This window comes from Pristiophorus japonicus, chromosome 5 (genome assembly GCF_044704955.1).
Source record: "Pristiophorus japonicus isolate sPriJap1 chromosome 5, sPriJap1.hap1, whole genome shotgun sequence".
NCBI lineage: Eukaryota > Metazoa > Chordata > Chondrichthyes > Pristiophoridae > Pristiophorus > Pristiophorus japonicus.
In genome coordinates, this window is record NC_091981.1 from 12,938,418 (window position 1) to 12,951,123 (window position 12,706).

Consider the following 12,706-nt stretch of genomic DNA (forward strand, 5'->3'; position numbering starts at 1 on the left):
TACCCGGCGATGGTCCCACGTTGCTCAGCAGGAGCTGGCTGGGAAAGATACGCTGGAACTGGGATGATGTCCGAGCGCTATCGCCAGGACCGAAACTTCGTGTGCCCAGGTCTTAAACAAATTTCCTTCGCAGTTCGACCCAGGCATCAGGAAATTCCAAGGAGCAAAAGTGCACATCCACCTAATTCCGGGGGCGTGACCCATCCATCACAAGGCAAGAGCAGTACCGTACATGATGAGAGAAAGGGCAGAGATCGAGCTAGACCGGCTGCAACGAGAGGGCATCATTTCACCGATCGAGTTCAACGAGTGGGCCAGTCCGATCGTTCCTGTCCTCAAGGGAGATGGCACCATCAGAATCTGTGCCGATTACAAAGTTACTGTCAATCGTTTCTCCCTGCAGGATCAATAGCCACTACCAACGACCTCTTTGCAACGCTGACGGGAGGGAAGACATTCACGAAGCTGGATTTGACTTCAGCCTACATGACGCAGGAACTGGAGGAATCATCGAAGGCTCTCACCTGCATCAACACGCACAAAGGTCTTTTTCTTTATAACAGATTCCCGTTTGGAATCCGATCAGCGGCGGCGATATTCCAGAGAAACATGGAAAGCTTACTAAAGTTGGTCCCGGTCTTCCAGGACAACATCTTGATAACGGGTTGGAACACAGTCGAGCATCTGCAGCACCTGGAGGAGGTTCTTAGTTGACTCAACTGTGTGGGGCTCAGGTTAAAACACTCGATGTGCGTTTTCCTGGTGCTTGAAGTGGAGTTTGTTGGGAAGGAGGTTTGCGGCGGACGGCATCAGGCCCACCAACGCGAAGATGGTGGCAATCGAGAATGCACCGAGGCCACAGAACGTGATGGAACTGCAGTCGTTTCTGGAACTCCTGAACTACGTTGGTAACTTCTTACCGGGTCTTAGCACACTGTTAGAACCCCAGCATGTTTTACTACGAAAAGGGGATGAATGGGTTTGGGGCAAAAGCCAAGAAAATGCCTTTGTAAAAGTAAGAAAATTGTTATGCTCAAACAAATTGCTTATGTTGTATGATCCATGTAAGCGTTTGGTACCAGCATGTGATGCGTCGTCCTATGGCATCGGGTGTGTATTGCAACAAGCCAATGATTTCGGGAAACTGCAACCGGTTGCTTATGCATCCAGGCTTCTGTCTGAGGCTGAGAGAACCTACAGCATGATTGAGAAAGAAGCATTAACGTGTGTCTATGGGGTAAAGAAAATGCATCAATACCTGTTTGGGAGAAAATTCGAATTGGAAACTAACCATAAGCCACTTATATCCCTGTTTTCCAAGTGATAAATACCAATGCATTGTCCCACATCCAGAGATGGGCGCTCACATTGTCCGCATACAACTACGCCATCCATCACAGGCCAGGCACAGAAAACTGCGCCGATGCTCTCAGTAGGCTGCCATTGCCCAGCGCGGGGGTGGAAATGGCGCAGCCCGCAGATTTAGCCATGGTTATGGAAGCATTTGAGAGTGAGCAATCACCCTTCACTGCCCGGCAAATCAAAACCTGGAAAAGCCAGGACCCATTATTATCTCTAGTCAAAAGCTGTGTGCTTCACGAGAGCTGGTCCAGTGTCCCAGTGGAAATGTAGGAAGAGATTAAGCTGTTCCAACGGTGCAAAGATGAAATGTTTACACAAGCAGACTGCCTTCTGTGGGGCAATCGAGTAGCGGTGCCCAAGAAGGGCAGAGACACCTTCATCAATGACCTCCACAGTACCCACCCAGGCATCGTAATGATGACTCGATAGCCAGATCCCACGTGTGGTGGCCCGGTATCGATGCGGACTTAGAGCCTGCGTTCACAGATATAATACATGCTCGCAGTTAAGCAATGTACCCAGGGAGGCACCGCTAAGTTTATGGTCTTGGTCCTCCAAACTTTGGTCTAGGGTACACGTCGACTATGCAGGCCCATTCTTGGATAAAATGTTCCTTGTGGTTGTAGACGCGTATCCCAAGTGGATTGAATGTGAGATAATGTCGGCTAGCACGTCCGCTGCCACTACTGAAAGCCTGCGGGCCATATTTGCCACTCACGGCTTACCCGATGTCCTGATGAGCGACAACGGGCCATGTTTTACCAGGACTGAGTTCAAAGAATTCATGACCCGTAACGGGATCAAACATGTCACATCTGCCCCGTTTAAACCAGCGTCCAATGGTCAGGCAGAGAGAGCAGTGCAAACCATCAAGCAAGGCTTGAAGAGGGTAACTGTCGGCTCGCTGCAGACTCGCCTATCCCGAGTCCTGCTTAGCTACCGCACGAGACCCCACTCGCTCACTGGGATCCCACCTGCTGAACTGCTCATGAAAAGAGCACTTAAGACTGGGCTCTCGTTAGTTCACCCTGATCTACATGAACAGGTAGAGAACAGGCGGCTTCAACAAAGTACATGCCATGATAGCGCAAATGTGTCACACGAGATTGAAATCAATGATCCTGTATTTGTATTGAATTATGGACAAGATCCCAAGTGGCTTCCCGGCACTGTCGTGGCCAAAGTGGGGAGCAGGGTTTTTTGGGTCAAACTTTCAAATGGACTCATTCACCGGAAACACTTGGACCAAAACAGACTAGATTTACGAACTACCCTGAGCAACCCACCTTGGACCCTACTATTTTTGATCCCCCAACATACACACCAGTGGCAACCGGCACCACAGTTGACCACGAAGCAGAACCCACCATCCACCGCAGTCCAGCAGGACCCAACACACCAGGCAACCCAGCAAGGCCAGCTGCACAGCAGCCCAGCGAGGGCCCAACAAATGATTCAACAACAACAGCTTTCACACCGAGACGATCAACCAGGGAAAGAAGGGCCCCAGATCGACTCACATTGTAAATAGTTACACTATTGACTTTCGGTGGGGGGGAGTGTTGTTATATATATGGACTTGTATTTACTCTGTACAGCCATCAGAGGGCTCCTCCCCTGGAGTCCCAAGTAATCCCATAAACTCTTGGCTGCACAGATATTTAAGGAGGCCTCACAGGTTGGAGAGGCACTCTGGAGACCTGCAATAAAAGACTAAGGTCACACTTTGAGCTCACAGAGTTCAGTCTGACTCTTTCTCCAGACATAACAGTCAATGCTTCAATGCTGGGGATGTTAGCCTGGATGAGGACACTGATGTTGGTGCGCCTATCCTCCCAGGGGATTTGTAAGATCTTGTGGAGACATCGTTGGTGATACTTCTCCAGCGATTTGAGGTGTCTGCTGTACATGGGTAATGAGTAAGCATGGCTTAGCGTGGGATAGGGTATGGGGCAGCTGAATATTGGATGAGCTGCGGTTTCTGGAGGGTGGATGGTGGGAGACTGGTCAGGAGAGTATTGGAATAGTTGCATCGAGGGGCATTAAAAGCATGGATGCAGGTTTCAGTGAAAGATGAGATGAATTTGTGACGGCATGTGGGGTCGGAAGCCTAGCTCGGGGTAAAGTAGGACATTGGAGGTGTAAATATTCTGGTTCAGCTTGCTGGAGGGAGTGAGTGGTGAGTGGAATTGGCAAAGGTAGAAAGATCATGCTGGGGAGCCAAAGTTGACGGCTTCACCATCTAGTGGGGCCCACTCAAGATGCATGTCACCAAACAAGGGCGGAAATAAGTTTGGTGAGCCCTGTGGTCCACTGACCCACTCATCAACATCTAGCCTCGCACATGAGGGGAATAGCCCCTCGGACATGGTATCTGAGGAACCATACATGAGTGAGTGCCTTAAGGAGAGGACAGAGTTAAAGGACAAGAAAATTGGGGTTAAACCAGGTCTTCTGCCATGGGAAAAGGTTGCATGTTGGAGTGAATTTGCTGTCAGTGAGCTCAGCAGTAGGTGTGATAATTGTGCAGCCAGGGAAATCTGTGCTGTATGAAATTTAAAAAATCTACCAAACTATAGTGAATACAAAAATAATGAAGGTAAGAATGGCACATTTCAGCAACCCGTCCACTACAATTAAAGAGATGGTGAGAAATCACGCGATGGAATAATTCTCGGTAATATCTCAAAATAGATTCCTCATACTTAAATACGGCAGACAAGTAAATAGTTGCAAAGAAAATATATATTTTTTCATCCAACAGGAAGGGACATCACACGGAAGCTGTAGTTAATGTGATACCTTTCATCCATCTGACAATTGAATCACTGATTTATTTTCCCATGATTGGACTGGGATGTAATTATATTTGGCCGCTGGTGCACAGCACAGGGTTTTTTTTAAAAGCCTTGGGGTTTACAAGGGACTTATAAAAATAAAAATGCAATAATGTTTTCCCTGGGTCCTAGCACACACCAAGTTAGAGTAACATAAGGCTAAATGATCTTATCCTCAGTACAAACATATTTCACTTCGAGGAGCAAGTTCAGATTGATGACGAGCTTCAACAGAAAGAGAGGAAGTACTTCCCTCTGACCTGTGACATGCAAATAAATTATTATCTGGCCAAATTCTGTTGTCAAATTAACGATGAGGCTAATGGTGCTTGCCGTTATTGAAACATAAAAGATTCAGCAAAATCTCAGCGGCTTTCGTGCCCGTGGCATTTATGTAAACCAATCCAGGTTTGCCCGGCAGCAGGAAAGCGGTACTGAGGTGAATGATCAGCCATGATCTTATTGAATGGTGGTGCAGGCTCGAAGGGCCGAATGGCCTATTGCTGCAGCTATTTTCTGAATCTATGTAGCTGTTCCAGTTTTTAAAAATATTAATTCCTGGGATGTGGGTGTCGCAGGCAAGGCCGGCATTTATTGCCCATCCCCACTTGCCCTTAAGAAGGTGGTGGCGAGCCGCCTTCTTGAACCACAGAGTGCTGCTAAGAGTCAACCGCTTTGCTGTGAGTCTGGAGTCACATATAGGCCAGCCCGGGTAAAGGAGGCAGATTTCTTTCCCGAACAGACATTGGTGAACCGGATGGGTTTTTACAACAATCCGGTAGTTTCAAGGTCACCATTACTGACACTCGCTTTCATATTCCAGATTTATGTAATTAACTGAATTTAAATTCCCCAGCTGCCGTAGTGGGATTGTGAACTCCTGTCTCCGGATCATTAGTTCAGACTTCTGGATTACTAGTCCAGTACCATAACCACTATGCTGCCCTACCCCAGAACTTGAAACACCAACTGCCAACCGTGGTTGAGTTTGCTGTCAATGGTGATCACCCCAGGATGTTGATGGCGGGGGACTCAGTGATGGAAATGCCATGGAATGTCAAATGCAGGTGGCAAGGCTCTCTCTGGTTTTAATCCTTTAAATGCCATGTTGATTAATTCATGGCAACCCATTTCTTCATGGGGAGTTTGATTGCCATGGAGTTTGAGTCAGAAGAGTGGCCTTCGAGGAGTCTCCAGCTGTGTAGCATTAACTTTCTTTAACCTCACTCTCTTCCCACCCTCTCTCTCCCCCCTCTCTCGCTCTCTCTCTCTCCCCCCTCTCTCTCTCTCTCTCTCCCCCCCTCTCTCTCTCTTCCCCCCTCCTCTCTCTCTCTTCCCCTCCTCTCTCTCTCTTTCTCTCTTCCCCTCTCTCTCTCTCCCTCTCTCTCTCTCTCCCCCTCCTCTCTCTACCCCCCCTCTCTCTCTCTCTTCCCTCCTCTCTCTCTCCCCCATCCTCTCTCTCTCTTCCCCTCTCTCTCTCTCTCCTCCCCCCCCCCACTCTCTCTCTCTCTCCTCCTCTCTCTTGCAGATCTGAAAGCAATATACCAGCCTACTGCTTTCTTTAAACAAAATCGAAGTTCTCTCATTAACTATGTGTAATGGGTCACAGAAAGAAACTTCAAAGGCAAAATGCATTTGACTCAATTTGATTTTTAAAAACTTTTAAACTACTATCGATTCTAAACTGAACAGTTGCATTTGAATTAATTCTCAGTTTAAATGATTGATCACATTGATGTGTTAATTCGTTTCTTTTGGACCATTTGATTTAGGTGTTTCTCGCAGTTGCAAGCACCCTGTACGGAGGGGAGCAGGCAGGTCGGAAGGCCTCCTCGTAAAACTGCTCCTGGGCATGGCCAAGACGACCATTAACTGGTCCAGGCAGTGGGCGGTCGACGGGGTCATTCAGCCTGACTGCCTGTTTCTCTTCTGTGGTTACATGCGAGCCAGGGTGTCCCTGGAGGTGGAGCACGCGGTGTCCACCGGTACGCTCGCGGCTTTCCGTGATAGGTGGGCGCCGGAGGGACTGGAGTGCATCATCACCCCCGGCAACCAAATGTTAATTTGACCGTTTAATGTTAAAAGTTAAATTTGTCAGTTTTATTGTCCCATTTAATCAAGGGGTACTTGATTATTGGTTCAACTAAAAATGGTTGCAAGATTTAGGGCCTTGTAGACCTAGCAGCTAAATTAATCTGCCCCCATCATATCTTTATGATCTGAGAACTAGGGTGGCTGACTGATGGACCATATATGTCTTGCACAGACTGTATGGATTTGATGCCTTTCTCTCTGGGATTTTTGTTGAGCTCATTAGGTAGAGTCAGCTTGCTCACTCATCTGAGTCCTACCGTAAAATTGTATGTCATTTGACTGTCTGACGACTGCCCTTGTGTTTGATCCCCATACATCTTTCATTTCTCCATCTCTTGCTCTTAACTTGTATTAAATAGTTGGTTGAAAGACATATTTTGAAGACTTTCATTAGTTCTGACTTGTAGAGGTACGTGCCGAGGGAGCTTTGGACTTTGGGTGTTGGATTTCACTTCCGATGCCATGAATTGAGATGCGACAAATCGAGGTCAGAGGTTTGCAGGGTAGATTTTCTGGTCGTGGCGAACTCAAATTGGAAATGGGGAGGGGCTGGTGTAAATCTAGTCAATGTGCCGAGAGCTCAGGCGGCGAACTTCAACGCATTTGCGTCTCCCGTTAGTGCCCCCGGGGGCACACGTGCATTAGCGACCGGGTGTGGCCCTAACAACGCCTCCCGCAATATTGGGCGGGAGTTTAGCGGGCGACGCTACCGTGTTGCGCCCCGACCTCCTGTGCCTGGAGATCGTGTCGTCATCGCCGCTCACATTGCCCCGGCCCCCGAAATTCACTTTTGCTCCCCTGCAGCAGCGCCGGGCGGAAACGCCGACAGCGGCAGGAGGCACGGATCGGGCAGCCGGCTGCTACCGGAACGACAATTAAAGGCCAAGTGGCCGAGGTGAGTAACAAAAAACGTAACTTGCTTTTCGCGGTACTGACCCAGTTTCTTTGCAGGTTCCTGCCTGCGATCGCTCATCCTAGTGCTCTACTTGAGTGTCAGGCTGATCGCACAGCACTCCCGCTCCCTACTTGTTCCAGGTAGATTCCTTGTTTCATTGCAGAGTCGGCAGTGAGGGTCCGTCCCTTTGACTGAGGGACAGGCCCCTCGGTGTGCAGCACTATTGAGGTGTCCGCCCCATTTGCGCTCCAGGAAGGAAGTGGAGCACTTGATTTAGCGCTCCACTTCCTTCCGCGACCATTGAACCAAATTTTTTGAGAGGGGGGTAAACTTTAGCGCCTGGTGCTAAGTTTCCCGCCTCTCAAATGTTACCGCCCCCCAAACGAGGTGATAGTGAATTTTCCCCCTCTTAGTCTCCACGTTTCTTTGGGCAAGATGCATTTGTGTACTTAATCACAGCCCCCTTGCAGCTTCATTCTTGTGAGGGGACTAGCTTAATGTGGAGAGGGAACTCGAAAATGTTACTTTCGGAGAAATTTAAAGGAATGCAGCCACTTAACGGTAAGTGGCTACATCGGAGGGTAAAAGTGTTCACAGCCTGAGAAAAAGATAATCACATTATTAGTAACCTTAATTGAGGATAAAGGGGGAAAGATGTGCCACGCAAAATTGAAATGGAAGGAAACCTAATGTGTGATCATGTATGGAATCTGGAGGCAATTGATCCCATCACAGTGAGGGACAAGTTATGGGGCTAAGACTCAAGACCGATAAAGGGACTTCTCATGTGCTCTACCAATGAATCTTGCAAATGATGTTAGCAGTAATCTCTCATGTTATACACATGGGTATGTATGGTTCAGAAACATGGACAATGTACAGTTGATACTGCAAATCCCCTGGGAGGACAGACGCACCAACGTTAGCGTCCTCAACCAGGCCAACATCCCCAGCATTGAAGCACTGACCACACTTGATCAGCTCCACTGGGCAGGCCACACTGTTCACATGTCAGACACGAGACTCCCAAAGCAAGCGCTCTACTCGGAACTCCTTCACAGCAAGCGAGCCAAAGGTGGGCAGAGGAAACGTTACAAGGACACCCTCAAAGCCTCCCTGATAAAATGCAACATCCCCACCGACACCTGGGAGTCCCTGGCCAAAGACCGCCCTAAGTGGAGGAAGTGCATCCGGGAGGGTGCTGAGCACCTCGAGTCTCATCGCCGAGAGCATGCAGATACCAAGTGCAGGCAGCGGAAAGAACGTGCGGCAAACCAGTCCGACCCACTCCTTCCCTCAACGACTATCTGTCCCACCTGTGACAGGTACTGTGGCTCTCGGATTGGATTGTTCAGCCACCTAAGGACTAATGTTTAGAGTGGAAGCAAGCCTTCCTCGATTCCGAGGGACTGCCTATGATGACACATGGGTATTGCCATGTCCCAGATCTGACCACAATAACTCGCAGCATAACCCACACCATCAGTCTGAAGGACGAGACTCAAATGTGTCACATGGTTTACAGTGTCAGCTGTGGCTCAGTGGGATGCACACTGGCCTCTGGGTCAGAGGTTGTGGGGTCAAGTCCCACTCCAGGGACTAGAACACATAAATCTAGGCTGACACTCCAGTGCAGTGCTGAGGGAGTGCTGCACTGTGGGAGTTGCCGTTTTTTGGGTGAGACCTTAAACCGAGGCCCCGTCTGCGCTCCAGGCGGACGTAAGTCTTTCTTTCTTACATACTGTAAAATAACAATGGCATCACAGAGTGCTACTTTGGTGGAAAATGACAGCACGCACCGGATATTAAATCTACCTTGATCATTCTCAGCTTATCTATTAGGCTTTCTTAAGTGAGGTTACGATGTAAATTCTGTGGTGCCTGCTCCTGGGCATTGGGATAATAGGTTTTGATGACAGGTAGGCATAACATTTGTAGACTCGAATAAGGAGAACCTTTCTAATCAATGGAATCAGTACCTTAAACCATTAGTCCCCTGAAAATGAGTTGAAATGTTACAATCACGCATGCAGCATTAAATGACTACAGAAAATTTATAACTATGATCCCTTCTAATACATATTTTATTCAGCATGCAGCAAGGCAAGTCCTGCATCAATAACGTGATGTGACAGTAAAATGAGAATCATATGATGATATTATTGAGCAAAAGGTTTGAATTGGAAATTTGAATTAATATTGCTGCTTTATTCCAAACCCCCCCCCTAGAGTTTTGAACAACCAATATTGTTTGTTTTTCCAAAATTAGAATTTTGTTTGGTATAAAATGCAGTTTTACGCAAGTGTGCAGATGTTGGCAGTGTACTGAATTTCTTGTACCTGAGCAGACATGAACACGGTCTTATGAAATGATTCAAAGCTGAAGACAGTCTGAGGTCAAATGATTCTCTGCAGAGCAAGGACGGCGGGATTGATTTTCACCTGATTCGTCTGGAGTTAACGGGAGTGGTAACAGCCTCGAAACTTACAGCACAGAAGGAGGCTATTCGGCCCATCGAGTCTGTGCTGGCTCTTTGAAAGAGCAGTAATGCTTATTGTGTTCATGCTCCATTTGTTTGTTACAGCTCACAGGATGGGCATCAGGACCCTGCAGGAGCTATTTACAGTTGTTGTAATCATTCTGTATTGATTCATTCACACCATGAGCCGCCCCGACCTTGTGAGAACGCCATCGCAGGCTATAAATAGAGCTTGAACGCCGGGCCCTGGAATATGGTGGCGGAGGTGCGGCAAATGAGGGTACAAGGCCCAGAAGAGCCGAGGGCCCGGGGCAGCACGGGCCAGCCCACACTGCGATGTGTGTGCGCACTGGGTCCATGCAGCAGAGCTGGTCTCCAGCCGTCCTGGTTCAACCCTTGCTACTGGATAAAGGCCGAGCTCTGTCAAGCCCGTGTAGTGGCTGGTGTGCACGCTAAAAATGTACCACGCACAGGCATCTTCCACCCCTGGAGTTCAGCACTGGAACATCAGGTCCTTCATTGAAACATCTGCGAACTCTTGTGGAAGCAAGTCATCCTCGTTCGAGGAACCGCCTAGAATGATTCATTCTGGTTCATGCCGGTTTGGGACACCATTTTGGGTTGTTGTATAAAGCACAGTGAAGTGAAGTTACTTTACTCCTGGCTCAGTTTGTCTGCTTATTTACACGTACACGACAGTGCTTGGTCCCACACTCCTGCTTTTTGTCCGTAACTCTGTAAGTTCCTCATCCTCATGTACCCGTCCAACTCCCTTATAAAATTATTTGTGGACTCACCTTTTCAGGTAGAGTGTTCCACATCCCGACAGCTCTCCGAGTGAAAAGAAATCTCTACATCTCGCCTCTAGACCTTTGTCCAATGGTTTTACATCTATGAGCTCTTGGTATTGATCCACTTGCCAGCGGGGATAGTTTATTTCTCTATCTACTCTATCAAATCCTCTCATCGTTCTGGAAACCTCTATTAAAAGAAAAAAAAGAAAGACTTGCATTTATATAGCGCCTTTCATGGTCACCGGATGTTTCAAAGTGCTTTACAGCCAATGAAGTACTTTTGGAGTGTAGTCACTGTTGTACATGTAGGAAGCGCGGCAGCCATTTTGCGCACAGCAAGCTCCCACAAACAGCAATTTGATAACGACCAGATAATCTCTTTTTTTTGTTATGTTTAATGAGGGCTAAATATCAGCCAGGACACCGGGGATAACTCTCCTACTCTTCTCTGATGTGACCTTAATCTCTTTAATACAACTCCAGAGTGCCCAAGCAGCATGGCAGACAACCATTTATACTCCCTTGCACGAGGTGTGCAGATGACCCTTGGGCCTCCAACAGTTGCGCCCTCTGGTGGCAAGTCTTACACAGTTACAATGTTTACATATATAACATCTTCTGAGGCTATCTTTTACATCCATCAGAGAGGGCAGACGGGGCATCGGTTTAACGTCTCATCCAAAAGACGGCACTTCTGGGAGTGTCAGCCTAGATCTTTGTGCTCAAGTCCCTGGAATGGGATTTGAACCAATTATCTTCAGACTCAGAGGCAAGGATGCTGACAGCTGAGCCACAGCTGACACTAGGTCACCTCTTAACCTTCTCTGTTCCAAGGGGAACAGTCCTAACTTTTTGAACCTCTCTTCCTAACTGAAGTCCCTTCATCCCTGGTTACATCCTGGTAAACCTCATCTGCACCCTTTCTGTTCAGTATGGAAGAACTCCACAAGACAGAGTACTGTGAGCTAAAACTGAAGTGACCCTAGTCTCTTTAATACAACTCCAGAGTGCCCAAGCAGCATGGCAGACAACCTTTCATACTCCCTTGCACGAGGTGTGCAGGTGACCCTTGGGCCTCCAACAGTTGCGCCCTCTGGTGGCAAGTCTTACACAGTTACAATGTTTACATCTTCTGAGGCCTTTACATCTTTCCTGAAGTGTGGTGTTGAGAATAGTTCACAATACTCCAGCTGAGGCCTAATTAGTGATTTATAAAGCCCTTGCATGATCTCTTTGCTTTTATATTCTCATCCTTTATCTATAAATATCATCGGTGGCTGTGCCTTCAGCTGCCTGGGCCCTGAACTCTGGGACTCCCTCTCTAAACCTCTCCGCCTCTCGACCTCTCTTTCCTCCTTTAAAACACTTGTTAAAACCTACCTCTTTTAACAAGCTTTTGATCATCTGCCTTAATTTCTTCTGTGGCTCGGTGTCAAATTTATCTGTTTGTCTGTAACACTGCTGTGAAGCGCTTTGATACTTTTTATCAAGTTAAAGGCGCTATATAAATAAAAGTTGTTATTATTATAAATACAAGTAACCTATATGCTTTTTTAACCACTTATCAACTTATCTTGCCACCTGCCACCTATAAGGATTTGTGTACATACACACCAAGCTCTCTCTGCTCAACTACACGTTTCAAAATCGTGCCATTTATAGTATGCTGTCTTTCCATGTTACTCCTGCCAAAGTGCATCACTTCACACCTCTCCGCATTGAACTCCATCTGCCACGCTTCTGCCCTTCTCATCCCGTTAACACTGACACTGCAGTCTGAATAGTCTGGAGAACTTTGGCTATGAGGAAAGATTGGATAGGCTGGGGTTGTTTTCTTTGGAACAGAAGAGGCTGAGGGGAGACCTTTATTGAGGTGTATAAAATCACGAGGGGCCGAGATAAAGTGGATAGGAAGGATCTATTTCCCTTAGCAGAGCGGTCAACAAGCAAGGGGTATAGATTTAAAGTGATTGTTAGGAGTTTTGGAGGGGATTTGAGGGAAAATGTTTTCACCCAGAGGGTGGTGGGGGTCTCGAACTCGCTGCACATGTCAAAAAAAACCCATGCACAGGCATCTTCCATCCCTGGAGTTCAGGACTGGAACATCGGGTCCTCCATTGAAACAACAGTGAACTCACCCCTTTTGATGTGGAAGCAAGTCATCCTCGTTTGAGGGACCACCTATGATGATGCTGCAGGGCTCAGTGCTAGGACCCCAGCTCTTTACAATATACATTAATGATT

At 47.6% G+C, this 12,706-nt stretch overlaps 1 protein-coding gene across 4 annotated transcripts in view; it reads left to right on the forward strand.

Annotated features, from left to right (window-relative positions):
- LOC139263747 (cadherin-12-like) overlaps positions 1–12,706 on the forward strand; it is a 419,878-nt gene that overhangs the window by 181,442 nt on the left and 225,730 nt on the right. The gene's annotated exons all lie outside the window — the stretch shown is intronic.